Source organism: Dasypus novemcinctus, chromosome 3 (genome assembly GCF_030445035.2).
Source record: "Dasypus novemcinctus isolate mDasNov1 chromosome 3, mDasNov1.1.hap2, whole genome shotgun sequence".
In the NCBI taxonomy this organism is placed as follows: Eukaryota; Metazoa; Chordata; class Mammalia; order Cingulata; family Dasypodidae; genus Dasypus; species Dasypus novemcinctus.
This window is the reverse complement of record NC_080675.1, coordinates 6,303,642-6,323,740: the sequence shown is the minus strand read 5'-3', so window position 1 is coordinate 6,323,740 and position 20,099 is coordinate 6,303,642. Positions and strand designations below refer to the sequence as shown.

The 20,099-nt window shown below is 49.2% G+C and overlaps 1 long non-coding RNA gene across 1 annotated transcript; it reads right to left on the bottom strand.

The window, feature by feature from the left end:
• Nucleotides 1-933: 933 nt before the first annotated feature.
• On the bottom strand, nt 934-20,043 carry LOC131277236 (uncharacterized). Its single transcript, XR_011648261.1, has 3 exons — nt 10,013-20,043; nt 6,080-9,599; nt 934-1,020 (listed from the first exon to the last, which is right to left on the bottom strand). It is a non-coding gene; the product is annotated as an uncharacterized lncRNA (long non-coding RNA).
• Between the last annotated feature and the right edge of the window lie 56 nt (nt 20,044-20,099).

The following is a 20,099-nucleotide window of genomic DNA, read 5'->3' as shown; positions in this document are numbered from 1 at the left end:
GAGGAGTAGTTAGAGCAGGCGTGCACAAGAGGATGAGAGCCTTGGCGGGAATGAACGCAGTGCCCTGTAGAGGAAACAGATTGGAAGGTTAGGGGAACAGAGGAAGTGTTCCAGTTACATTTGGCTGGGTTGTCTGAAGTGGATTCATTGAACGTGAAGTTAATGGCAACAGGCTCATAGATAGGAAGGGAGGGGGAGAGGCAGAGCCAGCAACTCCGGGTGACGTTGGGATGGGAGGAGTTTAGGGAGGTGTAAGAGGCTTTGATTAGGCTGATGAGGGGGCTGGAAAGCTGACTAAGGGGTAAGCGAGGCTTGGGGTGGTGGGAGCTAGGGAGGGCGGGCTGTAGCGGTGGCGAGGAGGGTGCTGGGCGAGGGAGAGGGTGAGGCAGAACGGGACGGAGGGGGAGGCTGTGCCTGTGGAGGATTGAGAATCTGATTTGGCCCCACTGGGGTGGAACGTGAGGGAATTGGCTCTTTTGTTATAGTGATAACGGCGCCGTAATCGTAGCCTACTGCATACAGGCGGGCTCCCCACATACGGCCCTGTAACCAGAGGTCGGAGTTGGGGTCTTTAACTGTGAGTGTGATGGTGTTCCATCGAGTAGCATTACGCTGGAGAGTGAGGTATGGGTCTTTGTTAGGGGCGCCGGACCATCCGTGAGCGATGGTTTCGCACCCCCAGGAAGGACAGTAGTAGTGCGTTGGGTCATGGCATCCTCTGGCGGAGGATGGGCACATGTAGAAGCCCGTGGCAGCGGGTTGGCCTGCCCCCCAATTATAAGATGGAAGGTTTATGCGTCCAGTGAGATTGGCGACGTCGGTTGTGAAAGAGGGGGCGGAGGCGGTTACGTTTGAGACGAGGAGCCTTTTTTGTTCGTGGCAGCTCTCGCAGGTCAAGAGGGAGAGGGTCCAATTGAAGGGCTGGTGACTCGGGTTGGCAGCGGCTGGGAGAGCGAGGGAAGTCAGGACGAAGAGAACGGCTGTGAGGCTGTGTAGAGGCATCATCTGATGGTGCGGCATCTGTGGAGACAAAAGAAGAGAAAACTCCTTGCTCGACACGCGTGTCGAGTGGGCAGCACGAGGGGGGTAAAGGGAGCGGGGTAAGGGTTTGAAATGTTTTAAGAGGGGGCGTTCCTTGATGATGGCTGATGCTGGATCCGGGTGAACGGGGCAACATCTGGGCCATACCCACTGTCGATATTATCTCTCACTGAAGGCATAGGGTGCTGATCATTCGGTGGAACTAGTGGGTCAGTGGCAGGCCGGATGCAGCGCCCAGGAATCCAGAGCGGCTGCGGCTCAGAATCTGGAAAGACACAGGCAAAGCCCCTCCCCTGAGCTAGGCGGGGAGCTGGATCTTGCCAACGATTTGTGGCAGGGTCTTTCCAATGGACAAGGGGAACTTGCGAGGGCTGCCACATGGGTCCCCAGTGCTTATGGGTGGGGGAGAGTCCATGGTCATCGAAGGTTAGGAGATTGTGATGAATGAGACAGGCAGTCACGACGTCCGCTGGGGCCTTGTGGGGAGAGGAGGCCTTTTCTTTTTGAATGAGTAACTTGAGCTGTTGGTGAGTACGCTCAACGATTCCTTGTCCCTGTGGATTGTAGGGAATGCCGAAATGATGCGTGATGTGATACATCTGCACGAAGCTGGCGAAGGTGGCACTGCGATATGCTGGTCCGTTATCGGTTTTGAGGTCCCAGGGAATTCTCATGAACAAAATAGCTTGGCGAAGCGCCTGGACGCAGTGTTTAGCACTTTCCCCCGCAAGAGGGACTGCATAGCAGAGATGCGAAAAGGTGTCAATTGATACATGAAGATATTTGAGGCGGCCAAAGGCGCTGACATGAGTGACATCTAATTGCCATCTTGAGTTCGGGCGGACGCCGCGGGGGTTAACACCTTGAGGCTGCAAAGGCCCAAGTGGCAACAAGGGCGCGCAGGTCCGGCACGCGCGCACAAGGTATTTGCAAGTTTCAATGGGTAGGTCTGGGGAGAGCTTCTGGATGGACCGCGCAGAGAAGTGGAATTGTGAATGCAGGAGCTTGGCTTGGTTAACAAAGTCTCCAAGCCGCGGCCCATCGGCAGGGCTTTCATGGAGGAGGACTGGGTTTACTTGGCGGCTTGACACAGAAGCATCAGCGAGGTCATTCCCTTGAGCCAGCGGTCCTGGTAGGCCAGAATGGCTTCTGATATGAGCAATGAACCAGGGCTGTTGCCTCGCCTCAAGCAGTCGCTGCACGAAGGCGAGCGCTCGATCAATGTTCGAGTCACTCGGTAAGAAAGTGGCAAGCGGGAGGCTGCGGCATACTTGAAGAGTGTATAGGCTGTCAGTGAAGATGTTGAGAGACTGATCTGGGTGGAGGTTAAGGACTGCAGCGACGGCTAGAAGCTCACCTACTTGAACAGAGAAGTCATTTGCGAACAGCAGTTGCTGCGGCTCAGGATTTCCAGGAGTGTATACAATGGCTGCAAATGCTGTTTTTGAGGCATCTGTGAAGGCAGTGATGGCTGAGGGAATTGGGTTCCGCGCAGGCAATGGATGAAATGGGTTGGAAAACGCCAATTGAGACATTCCCTGCAGCAATCGGTGATGAGGATAGTGGTTGTCAAAGGAGCCACGAAAGAGCTCTATAAAGCTTTGCATTTGGGCATTGTTCATGATGAGGGAGGTAACTTCTTTGGCATCTAAAGGCCAGACAATGGTATGTGGCGGGATACCATACGTTTGTATGGAGAGAAGTACTAAGTCAGTGGCTAGCGCAATCCAGGCCCTTATGAAAGGGCAGATTTTTGGGAGCTTGCTTTTTGACGTATGAAGAAAGAGGAGGGGGCCATCTTGCCATAAGAGACCCGTAGGAGTGACCGGTGTTGGCAGAACTAAAGCCAGAATTGGAAGGTCAGGGGAGAATCGCTCCAGGCGGCATTGCTGCAGAGCGGCGCTGACCTGTTGGACGGCTTCTCAGGCAGCGGGGGTGATGGTGATGCGGCGAGTGGCTGCAGTTGGTGGGCTATCCTTGGTCTGCAGGAGCTCGAAGAGGGGCTGCATTTGCGCTGTTGTGATGGGGAGCGCCGAGCAAAGCCAGTTGATTTGCCCGCAAAGTCGTTGGAGTTCAGTGAGTGTCATTTTGTGCGAGATGTGAATTTTTGGGCTTGCGGGCTGGATGGACTGGTGAAAATGAAAGCCCAAAAATTGGAAAGGAGGTTGGAGGTTTATTTTGTCTGACTGGATGGTAAATCCGAGGCTTGAGAGGTTTGTTATCACTGCAGAGAGCAGGTTATTGAGGAGCGCGCTGGAACTTGCTGCTAAGAGGAGGTCATCCATGTAGTGGAGGATGCATGTATGCTCTGGCTGGAACTTCGAGCGTAGCGGTTCAATGGCATGGTTGACATACAGTTGGCACATGGTTGGGCTGTTCCGCATGCCTTGCGGTAGCACTCGCCATTGGAACCGTAGTGCTGCTCCCTGGTTGTTGGTGCAGGGGACTGTGAACGCAAATCGTGGACGGTCCCGTGGGTGAAGAGGAATAGAGAAAAAGCAGTCTTTGATGTCAATGGTTGCTGCATGAAAACGCTGGGGAACTGCAGTGGGGTGCGGGCATCCTGGCTGAGGTGACCCCATTGGTTTGATATGCTTGTTGATTTCACGGAGATTGTGGAGAAGGCGGTATTTGCCGGTGCTCTTTTTGCTGATGACAAAGACCGGTGAATTGTAGGGACTAGTGGATGACTCTATGTGCCCTGCCTGTAGCTGCTCTTGGACGAGGGCGGAGAGAGCTTGTAATTTGTGAGCTGGTAAGGGCCACTGCTCGACCCAGATGGGCTCCTCTGTGTCCCACTCCAGAGGAATAGGGTCAGGTCTTGAGATGTGAGCAGTGGCCCCTAGTAGGGGGGGGGCAGCGCAGCTGAGAAGGCCTCTGTGGTAATCCGGGCCTTTAACTGGCTGAGGACATCTCTTCCCCACAAGATGGTCTGGACGGACGAAAGGACGAGTGGGCGAATTTGGCCTTCGTGGCCTTCTCTGTCGCTCCAGTGCAGAGGCTGGGATGTTTTCCAAGAGGTAGCGGCTCCCATGGCGCCGATGACTTGAGGGCCGGTCTCTAGGGGCCAGTGATTGAACGCAGCGACTTTGAAGGGAATACAGGAGACCTCAGCGCCGGAATCCAGGAGCCCATCGAGCCATTGCCCATCGATTTTAAGCTCTAATGAGGGTCTCTGGCGGTGCGTGATGGGCATTGTCCACTTATGGCTTGGGAACCTTTCTGAAGGGGGCCTCTTGGGGGAGGGGCTGAGGCCTGCCCCGCTGGGAGTTTAAAGGCTGCTGAGGACTTTGGGTAGCACGGCAGTCACGGGCCCAGTGATATCCTTTCCCACAACGCGGACATGGCATAGGAGGGCCCCTTGGTCGCCACGACGGCGGATCGGAGCGAGGTGCTGGGCCAGGCTGAGAGCACTCGGGGACAAAATGGCCGGGCTGGCCGCATCGAAAGCAGACGGAAGCAGAGGTGGATGAAACAGCCATGGTAGATGCAAAGGCAGCGGTGAGCGTTTTGACTTGCGGGTCGACGTCGCGGCAAGCAAGGACCCACTCGTGCAGAGCTTTGTCACGTATGGGGAGGACTACGGCTCGGAATGGCGCAAGGCATCCGTCTATGATAAGTTCTTTGGCCAGCGCAAATTGGGCGTCCTCGCTAGAAATTTTCCGCTGGCTAGCTTCTAGGACGCGGGCGACAAATGCTGGGAAAGTCTCATTAGAATCCTGAAGCAGTTGCGCGAGCTTGGTGGGCTGCTTAGTGGAGACTAGAGAGAAAGACCGCTGGACGAGGACTTTTACCCGGTGCCAAAACCCTGGGTCAATCTGAAGGTAAGAACGAGGGTCTGCATAGTTATTGGTCCCCGTGTACGCATCGGAGGGATCGAGGACGCCAGCTTGGGCATTCTCCACGATTTGCCGGTCAACAGCTGCTTGGTAATGGGCGCGCCATTCAATAAATTGACCCGGCGTCAGGATGGCACGGGCTAGTGCAATCCAGTCATATGGGAGAACGAGTTGGGTCCCCAACTCCTCAAGTAGTTGCTGCGCATAAGGGCTGCCAATTCCGTCCTCCTTTACCGCTTTGCGGAGGATTCTGACCTCTTCCGCTGTAAAGGGCAGCCAAGTTTGGGGCCGCTGTGGCGTGGGCTGCGGATTCAGCGGATACAGCTGGGGGGTTTGAGAAGATGTGGCACTGGGGACTGATGGAGCAGCTAAGGCAGGCGAAGGGCTATTGCCGTACGGCGGCGGCAAGGGATAAGCGGAACACGGGTGAGAAAATGGCGGCTTAGCGGCTTCCGGGCGACAACAAAATGGTGGAGGGACCCTTCCGGGCGCTGGCGAAGATGGCGGAGCAGCCCCATCCAGCAGCGGACAAGATGGTGCGAGGGGCGTTTCCGGTTTAGTGGAAGATGGCGACCATACAGTTTCTGGGCCCGAACCGGATGCTGACTGGGCAGGAAGAGGCGGGTAGAGGCGGGAAGAGGACACCGGCGAAGAAGAAGCCGGATGCACGCCGTCTTGGGCAGAAGTGGGGGAAGAAGGCGGAAGTCCGCCATCTTGGGGAGCGGCAGGAGTGGTCTTTGTTTGCTGCGGGGAGCTCGGGCGGGGAGGGTCGCGCTCGAGAGCGGCAGCAAGTTGGTCAGACAGAGAATCGGTGTCAGCGGGCTCATCGGGATCACAGTCTAGAGGCCGTATGGGAGAAGCTTCATAAACGGCTTCGGTCGGAGCGCCAAGGAGACAAGCGCGAATGGCAATGAGAACGGGTAAGAGGCCTGTTGGGAAGGTGCGTTTCTTGTGCTCCATGGCGGAGGTGACTCGATCTATGAGTCGCGAGTATGTGTCCGGGCTCCAGAGTTGGCAGGTGGCGAGCCACGGATTAAAAGGGAGCAAGAGATCCCAGTATTTTTGGAGCTGCCGCAAGGAGACGCGGACTCCATTGGCATCGAGCAGGGCAGCGAGGGCCCTGACTTGCGGCGCCTGACGCAATGACAAAGAGGTGCCCATGACGGGATAGGGACGGGACGACGGCGAGGGGTCCCTACCTGGAGAAGAGGGCCGTCCGATTACAGCAGCAGCAGCAGCAGAGAGGGGTCGGGGGAGGAGCCACCCCACGTTGGGCGCCAATTGTAGCTGAGCGTGAGGGTTTCGTCCTCGCTCAAGCCCAAGAGTCGGGGGGGCTTGCTCCTGCCAAACCGCCGGCGGGGGGTGCTCCAAGAGGGAGCACCGGTTCTCCAGGCGTGGGGGACGCGCGGTTGAAAAAGAACCACGGAGACCGCTTGGGCGCAAGAACAGGTCTGCTTTATTACGGAAGTACACTTGGTTATATAGGGTTGGGTAGAGGGAGGAGCGCGATGAAGGGAGGGCTGGCCCAGGGGCGGCCGTGGATAGGCTGAAGCTGGTGGATAGACTTGACGTAAGCAGTTACCGGGGAGGAGGGCAGATTGTAGGTTGGCAATATGGGCGGGACTGGCGGGAAGGACGGCAGGGGCTGGAAGGGGAGGAGGGGTGGAGAAAGGCGGTAACAATTAATGCTTTGACACACTTTTCAATTTTTCCTTATAACTTCCACCCCCAAATTGAGATCATACACCATAGCATTTTTTCATGTTAATAAAAGCATTTACAAAAGTGTTATAATCTTTATAATCTTCCAAAGAGTCTGTAAGGATGGACCATAATATCACTGTGGCAGTTTGAGATTATTTATGAATTCCTAAAAGAGAAATTATGTTGGTAAACTGCTCTGTTCCTCTGGGTGTGATACCCTTTGATTGTATTAGATTCAGCTGAGATGCCTTTGATTAAATTAAGATTAGGGCTTTGATTCCCACGTCATTAGGGTGTGGGGTTGAATCCCCACCCCCTGGTGGGCCGATAAGAGACTCTTACACAGAATAAGATACACAGAGGAACAGAAAGAGAGTGCCACAGACACGGAAGGGGAATGAACATTGATCCTGCAGCCCTGGGAAGAGAGACGAGCCTGAGAGTCTACAGCTGACCTTGTGAAGAGGCCACAGCAGCTGAGCCTGGAAAGAAACGAGCCCTGGAGCCTACAGCTGAGATGAGAAGAAGCTGGGCCCACAGGGCCTTAAGAGGAAGAGGAAGGCTTAGCCCTCACAGACGTCACCCAACACCTTCCTTCAACACGTGGCTAGAGAATTTGGTGAGGAAGTAGCTTTGAGTTGGACTCTTCAGGGCCTTATAAGCGTCCACCCAAATACTCTTTAGAAAAGCAAACAGATCTCTGGTACTTGTCACTGGCATCCCTCTTGGCTAATACAATCACCAAGAGCAAAAACCTGAGATGTGGAAATAACTCCCCTGTCCATGCACCTCCCCCCCCATCCTACTCCCTCCTACAGAACCACTTACACTCCCAGGCCGGTCGGTGTCAGTCAGGAGTGGGCCCGCTGGCAGTTACCAGAACCCCAGTGGTGTCTCGCCCAAGGAGTCCAGCACCAGCAGTGGCTTCCTGGCTAAACAGTGCCTGGCCGGGGACTTCTCAGCCTTTCCCTCGCAGTTGTAGATGGTTCCAACAGCCCTGGCCATCACACCAGTTTTTGAGGCAGGAAGGAAGGGGCTTTTTTCTTCTGAGGTTTGGCCTTTTTGTTAGGGAAGAGAAGCCTCTCTAATGGAACACATTTCCTTTTACATTTCATTGGTTAGAAAGGGTCACCTGTACCTCCGACCGCACATCAATCACTGGTTAAAGGGAATTAGATTGCCTTGGTTGTTTTGCCAGTCATGATTTATCCCCTGAGCTGAGGGAAAAGTGCAAGGGATCATAGAATTTCTACCTGCTACCTGGAAAAACAAAAAACAAAAAACCGGGGCTCTGTAAGGAGGAACCCTGGTTATTGGGAGAAGAAATGCCCACTCTCAGGACCCCGTACATTTCTTGAAGCAAATGCACACACACACACGAGTGACATGAAGTCAACTCTTCAACCATCCCCTACTATTCAACACTTTGGCTATTTCTATAAGGTGTTTGTAGCAGCTTGATACTGTTTATGAATTCAAAAATAGATATTGGGTTGTTTGTAAACTGGTTTGTTCCTCTGGGCATAATAGATCATATTGGATTCAGAGGTTTCACTTTTACTTAAGTAATGACCGAAACTTTGATTGGGCCATGTCAGTAGGATGTTGAGACCCTGCCTCCTTCATGGTAGGCAGGGACTTGCAGAGAAATCGCACTGCAGAGAAAGAAGTTTGGAATATTGAGCTGGAGCCCTGGGTAGTAAATACACAAGAGAAGAACACAGAAGCAGATACGTGAGAAAGAATAGAAGGCTCCGTTAGAGGCTCTGGGAAGAGAGAGAAACCAGTCACCTGAGAGTCTACAGCTTGCCTTGTGGAGAGAGCAGAGCAGCTGAGCTCAGAGAGCAACAAGCCCTGGGAAGAGAGGAACCCAGAAAGCCTGAACTCTTGCTCTAAAACATGGCAACAGACTTTGGTGAGGGAAGTAACTTATGCTTTATGGCCTGGTATCTGTAAGCTCCTACCCCAAATCAATACCCTTTATAAAAGCCAACAGACTTCTGTCATTTTGCATCAGCACCCCTTTTTGCTAATACAGTATTTATGATGTATAATGCAAATAATATTAAGTTTCAAATTGCAAAAGCACCCCATAAACTCTGTATATTTATAACATACCTGAAGAGTCCTAAACTGTAAAATGGAAATAACAGTACCTACCATCAGGGTGGTGTCAAGTAAATGAGTTACCTTGTGAACAGTGCTTAGAATGACGCCTGGCACGTGGTGAGGGTCATATGAGAGTCAGGTGCTATTATTATTCTTCAGCTGGCAGTGATAATAAATATTTTGGATGACAGTCAAGATTCCCTCCCACCTCTAGCCCCTTCCCCCTGGCACCCAAAATCTCAACAGGTAAGGCAAAAATATCCAGTAAGATAAAAACTTTCATTTTATATTTACTAACATTTAGAAATATGTGAGTTACTAAATTTGGACCCTAAAAAGAAAGCAGTTCAAATACAGGATTTAAAAGCTATACAACGTGTGAAAGCAAGCAATGGCTAGTTTGCAACTTGGTATCGAAATAAGAGTTCTACTGCATCCCAACAGCGGGAACTACTTACTGCTAGGCATGGAAACCTACAGTTCAGCTGGGGCCAGAACTGGCCCAGTTCTATTCTTTTAGTGAGCTTTGCACCTGGAGTTCAACAGTTTGAAGAAAAAAAGATGAGTGGAGTCCAGGGGAAATGACTACTCAATGGCTGGAAGAGCTATGCGTGACCAGATCTGTAGAACGTCCTCTGGCCGTAACAGCAGCAGCACAGTTACCTGCTAAGGACGTATGACAGTGCCATCAAGAAGGCATTCCTGTCAACAGGGAATGGACTGTTTACGTGGAGTCTCTCTTTGTTGTGGTAGTTGTTACAGGCTTTCACTTGCAATGCGGTTTGCTTGAAGAGGGCTGGATAAAAGACTGTGTAGGCTTCAATTAAGTGGGTCAAAATAAGATTACCTTTTCAAAGCACAGTCTACTTAGAGGATTTCCTCAGCTCTAATTCTTCTTTGAATATGCTTCGAAGAAATAATTAGAAATATATGTCACTTTCATATAGTTTGGGTCAAGCAGTATTCTCTATTTCCTTTAAATTGAAACTACTAATTGCAAGACTGATAACTTCATCCTGTTTGCAATGAATTTTCTAGATTTTGTCTCATTTCCAGGCATTTTGTTCATTTACTTGCAGATGAGGAAAATTCACATTACGCAAAAACTCATAAAGGTAAGCTAAAATTGAGAGTCCCCAAGAGCCTGAACCTTTTAAGACTCTATTGTTTTGACCAGTGAGTAGGAAGCGTCCCCCTCCCCTGCTTCTCCTCCATTGAAGTAAAAGGTCATTTAACACTTGGTGTGGCCAGGCCTCGCTCAGAAGTTCCCAGCCCAGTAACTATGTTCAGGTAACCAAGATGACAGGCAGACAACTTACCAGCGAGCCGGCAACACTGAGCGCGGGGAAAGCAATCCTTTCTACGCAAGGGTCTGGAGACTCGCTGAGGCGGGACCCGAAGAGGCTGGAAGGGGAGGCAGGTGGACAGGAGGAGTTCATTCCCTGACAAAAGGAGGCTGAGCAAAGGTGCAGGAAAGAGGGGGCAGGCTCATAGACAATGAGAGCCTCGAGGGAAGCGACTGAGCAGAGGGAGGGCAAAAAAAAGATGAGGAAATTTCTTCAGCACCTGTTATATGCCAGACACATTGTACACATTATTTCAAACTTTGCAACAGTATTGGACAGAGTTATTTCCATTCTACAGATGAGGAAAGTGGCTTAGAGGTTAAGAAACTTGCCAGGGGATCACTTGGCTAAATAAACAGTGGAAAAAATACTCAAAGCCAGTCTGTTGGTCTTCAACACTCCTGTTTTTTCCTGTTATACCATGTTTCCTTCGAGTGCAGCTGAGGACTCTGGAGTCATCTGCTAGAAGAGGACAGAAGATGGGGTCATTATTTCTGTTCAGATAGGCTGGTCCTTGCTCCTTCTGGGAACAAGAGGGGAATGACACATTGTCCCTGCCCTCCAAGAATGTGGAGTTTTGGGGAAAAGCAGCAATGTTAAGAGATACTTTCCTTCAACTGAAGCACAATGACGGCGTCGGCCGAGTGCTATGGAACACCCTGCAAGGAAAGCTCTGGGAGGGTGTCATCTGAGCTGCCTTGGAAGAGTAGAGGCTAAAGAAGGTGGGAAAGGAAATTCCAGGCAGCAGAAAACAAAGGGTCAGCAGGCCAAGTGAGCACTACTACAGCACTTGTACCTGGAGGCCGCAGGGGGGACAGGGAAGGAGGTCGGAGGCTTGGGAATGCCTTGCTGAGGAGCTGGGCTCTCTTGAGGCTCTGAAAACCCCTGAAGAGTCTGAACAGAGAGTGATATGATCGCATTTGCCCGTTAGAAAAATTCAGAAGCACTTTTGGGGGAAGGAAGTCTAGAGAAAGATAGTGCAGCTGGCTGGCAAAGGTTCCAGTGAGAGAGTGCACCAAGACCCACGTGAGCAGAGTAGCAGCAGGAATGGAGCAGAGCTGGGTTTGAGAGGTATTTAGGAGGTAAATCCCTCAGGGCTTTGTGACTATATATGGCAGAGAGGGAGAACAATGGCCCCATACCGTGGTCCTGGGCAACTGGACACGCGTGGTGAGAGGGACTGTGGGGAGGAGGCACTGTGGAACCTCGGTTTGGAGTCTAGATCGGCTGGCCGTGGATTTAGAGCGCTGGGGAAAACCTGGATGGAGCCAGAAGTTCAAGGACAGTCAATGTGCGGGTGAAGCTTAGAGCCACAGGACTGAACCAGAGGACCCAGGATAGCGTGCATGGTGAGGAGGGTAGCAAGAGGGGGGAAAGCCAGGAGCCAGAAGCTGAAAACGAGGAAAGAGCAAAGAGTGATTAAGTGAGGGATACTACCAAGCACCAACTAGCAACGCAACTGGAAAAACACCTTGACCGAAAGGGGTAAGAGGTAAAGACAGATGAGTTTATATCGCTAAGAGACTTCAGAGTGAGTCGGCAGGTCCTTCCAGAGGTTACACTGATGTACATCTCAGCAGGATCTGACTGACTGCCAAATTAGACACTACCCCAAACAGTAGGGATCCTGAGCGCTCTGGAGACACCCAGGCACTATGGCCAGGGCAGACAGATCATGAGCTTGGTACCCTGCCAGTGGACCCTACTTTGGGGTTTGTGCTCCCCAGTGTGACAGAACAGGACTCAGTTGTGGTTTCCCTACACATGGCTCTTGGTCCCTTCTATTTGAACCTATGGTTGGTGCTGGAGTTGGGAGGTGTGCGTCTAAGGGCCTTGAACCTTTGGACTGTCCATATGTCAGCTGGGCCCTGAGCCTCAACCCAACTGCAACACCTACTCTTCAGTTACCCAGGACAACTAACAAGGAGGTGATAATGGACAACCACCATACTGAGGAACCAAGAGTCTTCAACTGCGAGTGAGAGTCCCATCCATCGGCCGTATGGGACTGAAGACCTCTTTCAATTAGAGGTAGAGTGGGCATCACTATCCCAGAATCCTCAGGACTGGGGAATAAACTGTGGACTAGAGTGGACTTACTGGTATTCTATAATACTATAGAATTACTGTGATTCTAGCAATAGAAGAACTTATATTATTGATGTGGAAGCAGTGGCCACTGGAGGTTCTGAGGTCAGGGAGAAGGAAACAGGTAAAATACAGGGGAATTTTCAGGACTTGGGAATTGTCCTGAATGACACTTCAATGACAGATACAGCCATTATATATCTTGCCATAACCAACACAATCAGGTGGGAGAGAGTGTAGACTATAATGTAAACCTTTTTTTTGGTCTTTATTTTTTAATGCTACATTAAAAAAATATGAGGTCCCCATATACCCTCCCACCCCCTTCACCCCACTCCTCCCACAACAACCTCCTCCTCTAACATCATGGGACATTCTCAGCACTCGGTGAACACATCTCTGAGCCCTGTTGCACCACATGGTCAATGGTCCACATTTAAGTTTACGCTCTCCCCCAGTCCACCTAGTGGGTCACAGGAGGACATATAATGTCCAGTAACTGTCCCTGCAGTACCACCCAGGACAACAATGTAAACCTTAAGCCATGCTGAGTGGCAGTGCTCCAAAATGTGTTCATCAATTGCAATGAATGGACTACGCTAATGAAGGATGTTGTCAATGGAGGTAAATGTAAGCCACGTGGGGAGCAGGGCACATGGGAATCCCCTATATTTTTTTCTGTAACGTTTATGTAATCAGAAAGCAAAGGCAGGAGGAATCCCCAAGATGGAGGGAAAGACGATGTCAAATGCCAGAGAGGAGAAGTAAACAAGGTCAAGAAGGTTTTTGCTTGTTTGGGCACAACAGGAGCTTGCTGAGATAACGCCTGGGAGACTGACAGGAGACCTGGCACATGGTTAAGGAGATGAAGGAAAGACACTGCAGACAGACCTGGGTCTCAGGAAGCTCAGGTGAGAACGAAAGGGGAGGGAAGGCAGTAGTTACAGGGAGACACAGGATCGAGAGAGCTTTTTTTTGTTTTTGTGTGTTTGTTTTAGACACAAGAGAGACTGACTCTGAAGGAAAAGAGCCAGCAGCAAGGAAGAAATGGAAAGTCCAAGCTAGAAGAGCGGTCCTGCAGGAATACAGAGGACCGAAGGGAGGGGCGTGAGGACAGGAAAGGGCTTGGGCAGGAGCAGCACCACATGGCCTGAGAACGGACGGGCATTCCTGTTGGTGATCTGCCGGGGACAATGTGTACAACAGGGCAGCTGCAGTCATGGACCTCAATTCTCATCACTCCAAATTTCTTGAAGTAGGAGGCAGTGTAATCAGGTTACTGGGAGAAGATGGGGAGACAAAACAGGCAGATTTGTTAAGGACTTTGAGGAAAGTAATTTGGAAAATTTGCTGAGCAAAATGGTTGAAGGAGTTGACTCAGACAAGTAAAAACATTGTCAGGTGACATTAAACACTCAGCTGACGCTGCAGACCATGAATAGGTCAAGGCAAAAACCTACATACACCAACAGTGTTTTTTCCAGTAGATCCAGGATTTCAGGAGTATAGAGATAGATGTGGGCTGATCTGAGGGTTGTTTTATAAGACATAAGCAGCACAGAAGCTGAGATGCTAGAACCACAGCTTCTAGTTGGGGAAAAGAAAGAGGGATTAGAAAACAAAGTGTGACGGGAAGTGGGTGGCTCAAGCGATTGGGCTCCCGTCTATTGTATGAGAGGTCCAGGGTTTGATTCCTTAACCTTCTGGTTAAGGCAAGCTGGCCTGTGCGATGAGCTGGCCCGAGTGGAGAGCTGGTCCGCACAGGGGTGATGGCCCACACAGGAGAGCTGGTGCAGCAAGATGATGCACCAAGAAGAGACACAGAAGAGAGACAATAAGAAACACAGCAGACCAGGAAGCTGTTGTGGCGCAAGAGACTGAGCACCTCTCTCCCACTCCACAAGGGCCCAGGATCAGTTCCTGGTGCCGCCTAAAGAGAAGACAAGCAGACACAGAAGAACACACAGTGAACGGACACAGAGAGGAGACAATGAGGGAGTGGGGGAAAGAGATAAATCTTTAGAGACAACAACAACAAAAAACCCCAATAAAGTATGAGGCCAAAAAGCAGGGATCATAGGAGAACAGGTGAGAGAGACAGAGAAGACAGGAGGAGGCGTCAGTCAAGCTAGGATATTGGAAGTTCCAGACTCCAGAAGCTTCAGATTTTTCTTAGGGATGATAAGGATCAAAGTATGGCAGCAGGGAAACGGACTTTGGCCCAGTGGTTAGGGCGTCCGTCTACCACATGGGAGGTCCGCGGTTCAAGCCCCGGGCCTCCTTGACCTGTGCGGAGCTGGCCCATGCGCAGTGCTGATGCACGCAAGGAGTGCCGTGCTACACAGGGGTGTCCCCCGCGTAGGGGAGCCCCATGCGCAAGGAGTGCACCCATAAGGAGAGCCGCCCAGCGTGAAGGAGGGAGCAGCCTGCCGAGGAATGGTGCCGCCCACACTTCCCGTGCCGCTGACGACAACAGAAGCGGACAAAGAAATAAGACGCAGCAAAAAGACACAGAGAACAGACAACCGGGGGAGGGGAGGGGAATTAAATAAATAAAAATAAATCTTTAAAAAAAAAATATGGCAGCAGCAAAGAGGGAGAAATGAAGGCAACTGGAGTTGGAGAGGTCAGACTCTAAACAGGCTGACGGTGACTAAAGCCAACAAGGAGCCGTTACAACTCAAGCTAGAGGAAGACTGCAGATGAAGCATCATGTCTTCAGTGGACTGGGGGAGGGTGTGGGGATCAATGAATGAGATGGTACAGGGAGTGGGACCTGGGATGGCATGAGCCTCCAATGATGTCAGGGGTAGCAGGGCCTTTAGTAGGATTTTGGCCAGAACAATCTCTAGAAAAAGATTCAGACAATCCATAATTGCATTTTTAACATGCTAACAATATCATTTTTAAATAAAATAGCACAGGGACATACCCAATCCATTCCCCAGGTAGTAAACAGAATGAGACAATTTAGAACATAATAAAGTCCTTTCTCCCCACCTGTCCCCAAACTCCTTTCCCAAACTCCCAAGGTTAAAATTGTACATGATATAAGGGAGGAAGAACTACGCCCTAAGGAGCACCAAGTTAAGTATGGTGGCAACTCTGAACAGGCATATGGCCCCCTGGAATGTGGAGGGAGAGAAAAGACCAATGTGGCTTCCTCTTTCCTTGTTCAACCAACGCTGGGCTGGTTTGTTTCCCTGAGTGGCAGCTGATATGCCCCGACATGACAACGCATTCTTGGCTTTACCCTCACCAGCTGCAGGACCTCTGCATCACGAGGGAAAAAATACCAATAAGACAGCTGGATCGTAGATACAGAAACACTTCCAAAAGAAGCTCCAACGTCCAGAAAGTGAGTTCTGATTGGCAAAGAAAACACTATAGCAGATAGTTTATCCCACTCTTAACAGAGAGTAATCTATTTAGCTAGCTCAGAGATGAAAAACTTAGCATTGCTACTGTAAATCTAAAAATAAAGACAAAAAACCCAGCTAGCAAATGAATTCCCGTCATTCTAAAAATGGACTGAGCACTGGGTTCTGCCTATAACATTAGCTCCCGAAGCCGGTGGTGCCCAACGCAAGCCAGGCGTGCGGAAGCTAAGACGTGAGTGGGCAGGCGTCAGGTCACCCAGCATGGAGGTGATGGAACTAGACACCAGACCTGGAAAGCGTGAACACTCCGTCCTCTTTCTCAATAAGCATTTGCATACCCAAGGCGGACATTTTACTCACCATGGTTGATTCCTAAAACCCCCGAAGACTGGCACTGCTATTCCTCTTTCACAGCTGAGGAAATGAAGAGGTGAGAGGTGAAAACCCTTCTCTGACGGTTGCACAGATGATAAATGCAGGGCCAGACCTGAACGCAGGCTTTTACGGCTTCAGGATCCGTTCATGCCCTGAAGACATTTTTCTCTCCACAGGTACAGTTACAGCTGGTCTACCTTCCAAGTCCTGGAACTCCAAAATTATTTCCCCATTAATCGTCACGTTATATTGGGTACGTTCAACAGGGAATTACTCAGAAAAAATAAAAATTTTGAAGTAGGACCTATTAGTAACCAGGTGCTGAGAAAATCTCAGCCATCCTCCATAGCAATTTCGGTGGATTAGTTTCCTTATTTGATGATTCTCAGAGGCCAAAAATATGTCTTTTCTGCTGAGTGCTGTGGGCTTGTCCCGAATATTTAAATTTATCAGAGATGATTTTACCTATTCCCTTTCCACATAGAAATTAACATTTGAAAAAAAAAAAGGCCTGGTTTGCAGCCAAGCACCAGATTATGTACTATCACCCTTCAGGTCACAGGTGACCAAGGCCTTTACCTGATTAGACTTGGATATAGGTCCTTCTGTCCCCAAGCTCTCCACTTCTTCCTAGGCCTTATCACAACTGACAATTAAAAGTTCTTGCGAACTGTTTGTTCACTGCCTATCTCACCCCTGGACTGCAGACTTCAGGAAAAGGCACGAGGTCCACCTTGCTCACAGCTGCATACTCAGTGCCTGGCACAGTAGGCGCTCAGTAAAATGGGGAAGGAAAAGCTGGGCTTACGCAATCCCCTCTGGAGCATTACTCCTCCTTCATGAACACAAAGTCTGGATCAGAGAGGTTGCACATCTCGCTAGGTGTAGAGAAGACTAGTTAACTCCTAAGTTCACATAAGTTCTTTCTATTCCACCAAGCAAGCATGCCTCACATACACAAATAAGAGATTAAGTCACTTTCCTGCATTTCTATACTGCAGTAAGGGTGGTGTGAAAAAGTCTGTGGCTGTTCAAGTGCTTGTTATAAATTCATTCAGATGGAAAGGTGGCAGGAGCAACTGCGATACAAATAAGTTAATCTAGTTTCTTTGGAGGACACTATACTAGCAAAGCAGAGAAAAATGGAGACCAATTTATTATGAAACATTTCAACTTTCCTCATGGTTATGGGTAATAACTGGGTGCATTTACTGTAAAAAACCACTTAGGCTCAACAGAGAATTTGACTAAGATCCTCTAAAAGTATAGACATATAATAAAATGTTGCAGAAAAGATGTCAAACTTAGATTTATAGACAAAGGCCTCACTTATTAACGTATATGGCTAAGTATATTTTATCCTAATTTAAATTCCAAATCTAATATATGCATTAATTTTGGGGGGGGGGGTTAATCCCAGAAAAATAAACACCTAGTTTTTAATTTACTTTAGGGTAATTTAGACACAAAAATGTTCATCTTGATTTTTCTGAATATTCCACTGGAAACCCTGCATGGATCTGAACTGGAACAGGGACCTACCACTCAAACCTGCAGAGGCTCTGCAGTTTCATGAAGTACAGGAAGCTCAAGCTCTAGCTGCAGCCCCATCACTTCTCTGCAGTGTGACCTCAAGAGCGCATCCCCTCTCTCAGTTGATTTCCTGGCCTGCAAGGCCGAGGGACTGAAGTAGAGATCCTGCTCAGCGCTAACCTTCTCCATACTACTGACATAGAGCACCAACTTACTACTGGAAGGACCTTCGAAAGAACCAGACCTTAGAACAAATGGAAAAGCAATGAGGCAGCTAAATTAGTTTGTGGCAACGGAAATTATTTTAGCATGTTTGTTGCTTGAATCAGTTTCAATCTGTTAGAAATAAAAATATGGTAGAATTTGATTTAACAGGAAGCCTCCCTATAATCAATAAGATTCTCTCCGAACAAAGCAGGGAAGGTGAAGTCCCAGACATCATTTAACTCACACCCTTCCTTCTTCCACCCACTCCCACCTTCCTTCCACATGTCCCTTCTGAATCATCTGCTCCTAAAACCAAGTACGAGCATTTTGGAGGTTTCAGAAAAGAAATGATTGGGAAATGAGGGAGGTGAGATGTCAAAGGAGCTGTGGCTAACAGTCTGCACTTTGTCTTGTTGCTGTCCTGATCAGGTGACCAAAGGACACACTCTTAACAGGATAATTGTTACATCTCTTCAGCCATTAGTGGGATCTGACGCCTTAGAGTCTATAAAGCTTTGCACAGCTGTTATGATTCTTCCAATATTATACTTCTATCATTGTTGACCTTCATTTCCCTAGTAGATGGAAGCCTTTCAGAAAGCTGGAGAATGAAACACTTGAATGAGCTCTATAGTTTAGAACCCCTCTCTGTCATGGTGCTTTAAACTTCTTTTTGTTCATGAATCAAAAGGCAATCATTCCATGCATTGGGTTGTAGACAGCCAGCCAGGACCCTTGCCCTGATAGTTGGAAGGATAAATGCAGCAAACACTGGTGTCAGAGAAATGAAGGTTTAATTAATTGACTTCTATCATTTGTCTTGCCAAAGGAAGAAGAATATACAAGGACTTGATGAGTTTAGAGGGTGTACTCACTGGTTCAATTCATCCTGCCCAAAGGGAACAGAAGTTATCCCCATCTTTCGAGTCCCATGGAACAGAAACTGCATTTTAACCTGTTCTTTTGATTTTCACCGTGAGCTGCAAGTGCAAGTAGGCTAGTCAATACAGTACAAGGTCTTTGCACATCTGGTCATAAGAAACTCCTTTTAACTAAACATTGGAAGGCAATAATTTCTTCCAGCACACAAAATTAAGGTCCACCTAACAAGTCACCTGCTCTGGGGCAAGTTTCAAAAGCTTTTTGTGGTACAGGTGCTAGAAGAGCACTTAGGAGTATGGTAGTGCTTTCTCATCTACCATGCTTCTGGACAATTTTAATCTTTTTAGCTTTCTCCACTTGATGGTGCATATATACAGATCTCTGGCTCAGTAGCTAGGCTGCCTAATTGGGTACTTCCCCTATTTCTTTGGCTATCTTAGGATCTATGGGGAAGTATCAACTACTTGCAAAGAAAGATATTTCCCCATCAACTACTTAGGGAGCCGGGAAAGTGAAGTTTTAAAAAGCATTAAACCAATGAAAGCTCTCCCACCATTACTTTTCATCTGTGAAATACTTATGCTACAAAATCAGAATGACTTCATTCAACAGATTTGGCTTTGTCAAACTGCTGTGTGGGTGCAGCACTCCAAGGGGAATCACTCAGATTTTAAAACTCAGATTCCAAGAGGAAGTGATCATTTCCCCATTACATTTATTTTTCCCTTACACTAATATTCTTTTTTTTTTTTAAAAAAAGACCATTATTATTTACAAATAAGGAGGGGCTAAATTACTTAATCATCTTTTAATTAGAATGCATAAATTTTTCTCTAATATGTTCCTAATAAGAACAAAAGCTGCTTGTTTCTGCAAGTTGGCTCTAATGTATTACATCACGGGTGTCAACTACACCAACAGTCCTCCGCTAATCCAAAAAACAAGGGGAAACGTTGAGAATATTCACATCCAACAAATTCGCAACGACTTTAAATTGGTCAAGTGGGTACAACAAAGACACACCGCCCCAAGTTTTCAGTTTTTTCCAATCCAGTGAATTTTTGTCATGTTCAACATCAACGGTCTGGCCCACCAGAAAAATGGATAAAGGCAGAAAACACTTCGGGTGCGAAGTAGCTATTCAGGAAGATTTAACTTGCTGCTGATTCGTGCCACGAAAAAAAAAAAAAAGCTAGGCTCTGTAGCAGAGAATAATGCGATGGAAAAAAATGTGGAATATTCAACGAGACAAAGACTGGTGGGAGCATCTATGAAAGTGAGAAATGGGTGAAGACGGTGGCAAGGGAAGCAATGATTGGCTGGACAGCGAAGAAAGGGAAGCTCCCGAGGAGGAAATTTTAGGAAGCTATAAATAGCCGGACCCAGCCGCAAGAGCCGCCTGGACCCTGCAGCTCCGAGACCAAGCGGGAAGCAGGCACCCAACGGCTCCTCCTCAGGTTTCCGCGGGTCACAAAAGGATAACGGACATCCTCCCAACGGTGGGCACGGCGCTCCGCTTCCGCCCGGCCCGCGGCCGCCCACCTCGCGCGCCGCCCACCCGGGCTCGGCCCGCGGCCCCCGAGGGCGCGGGTGCC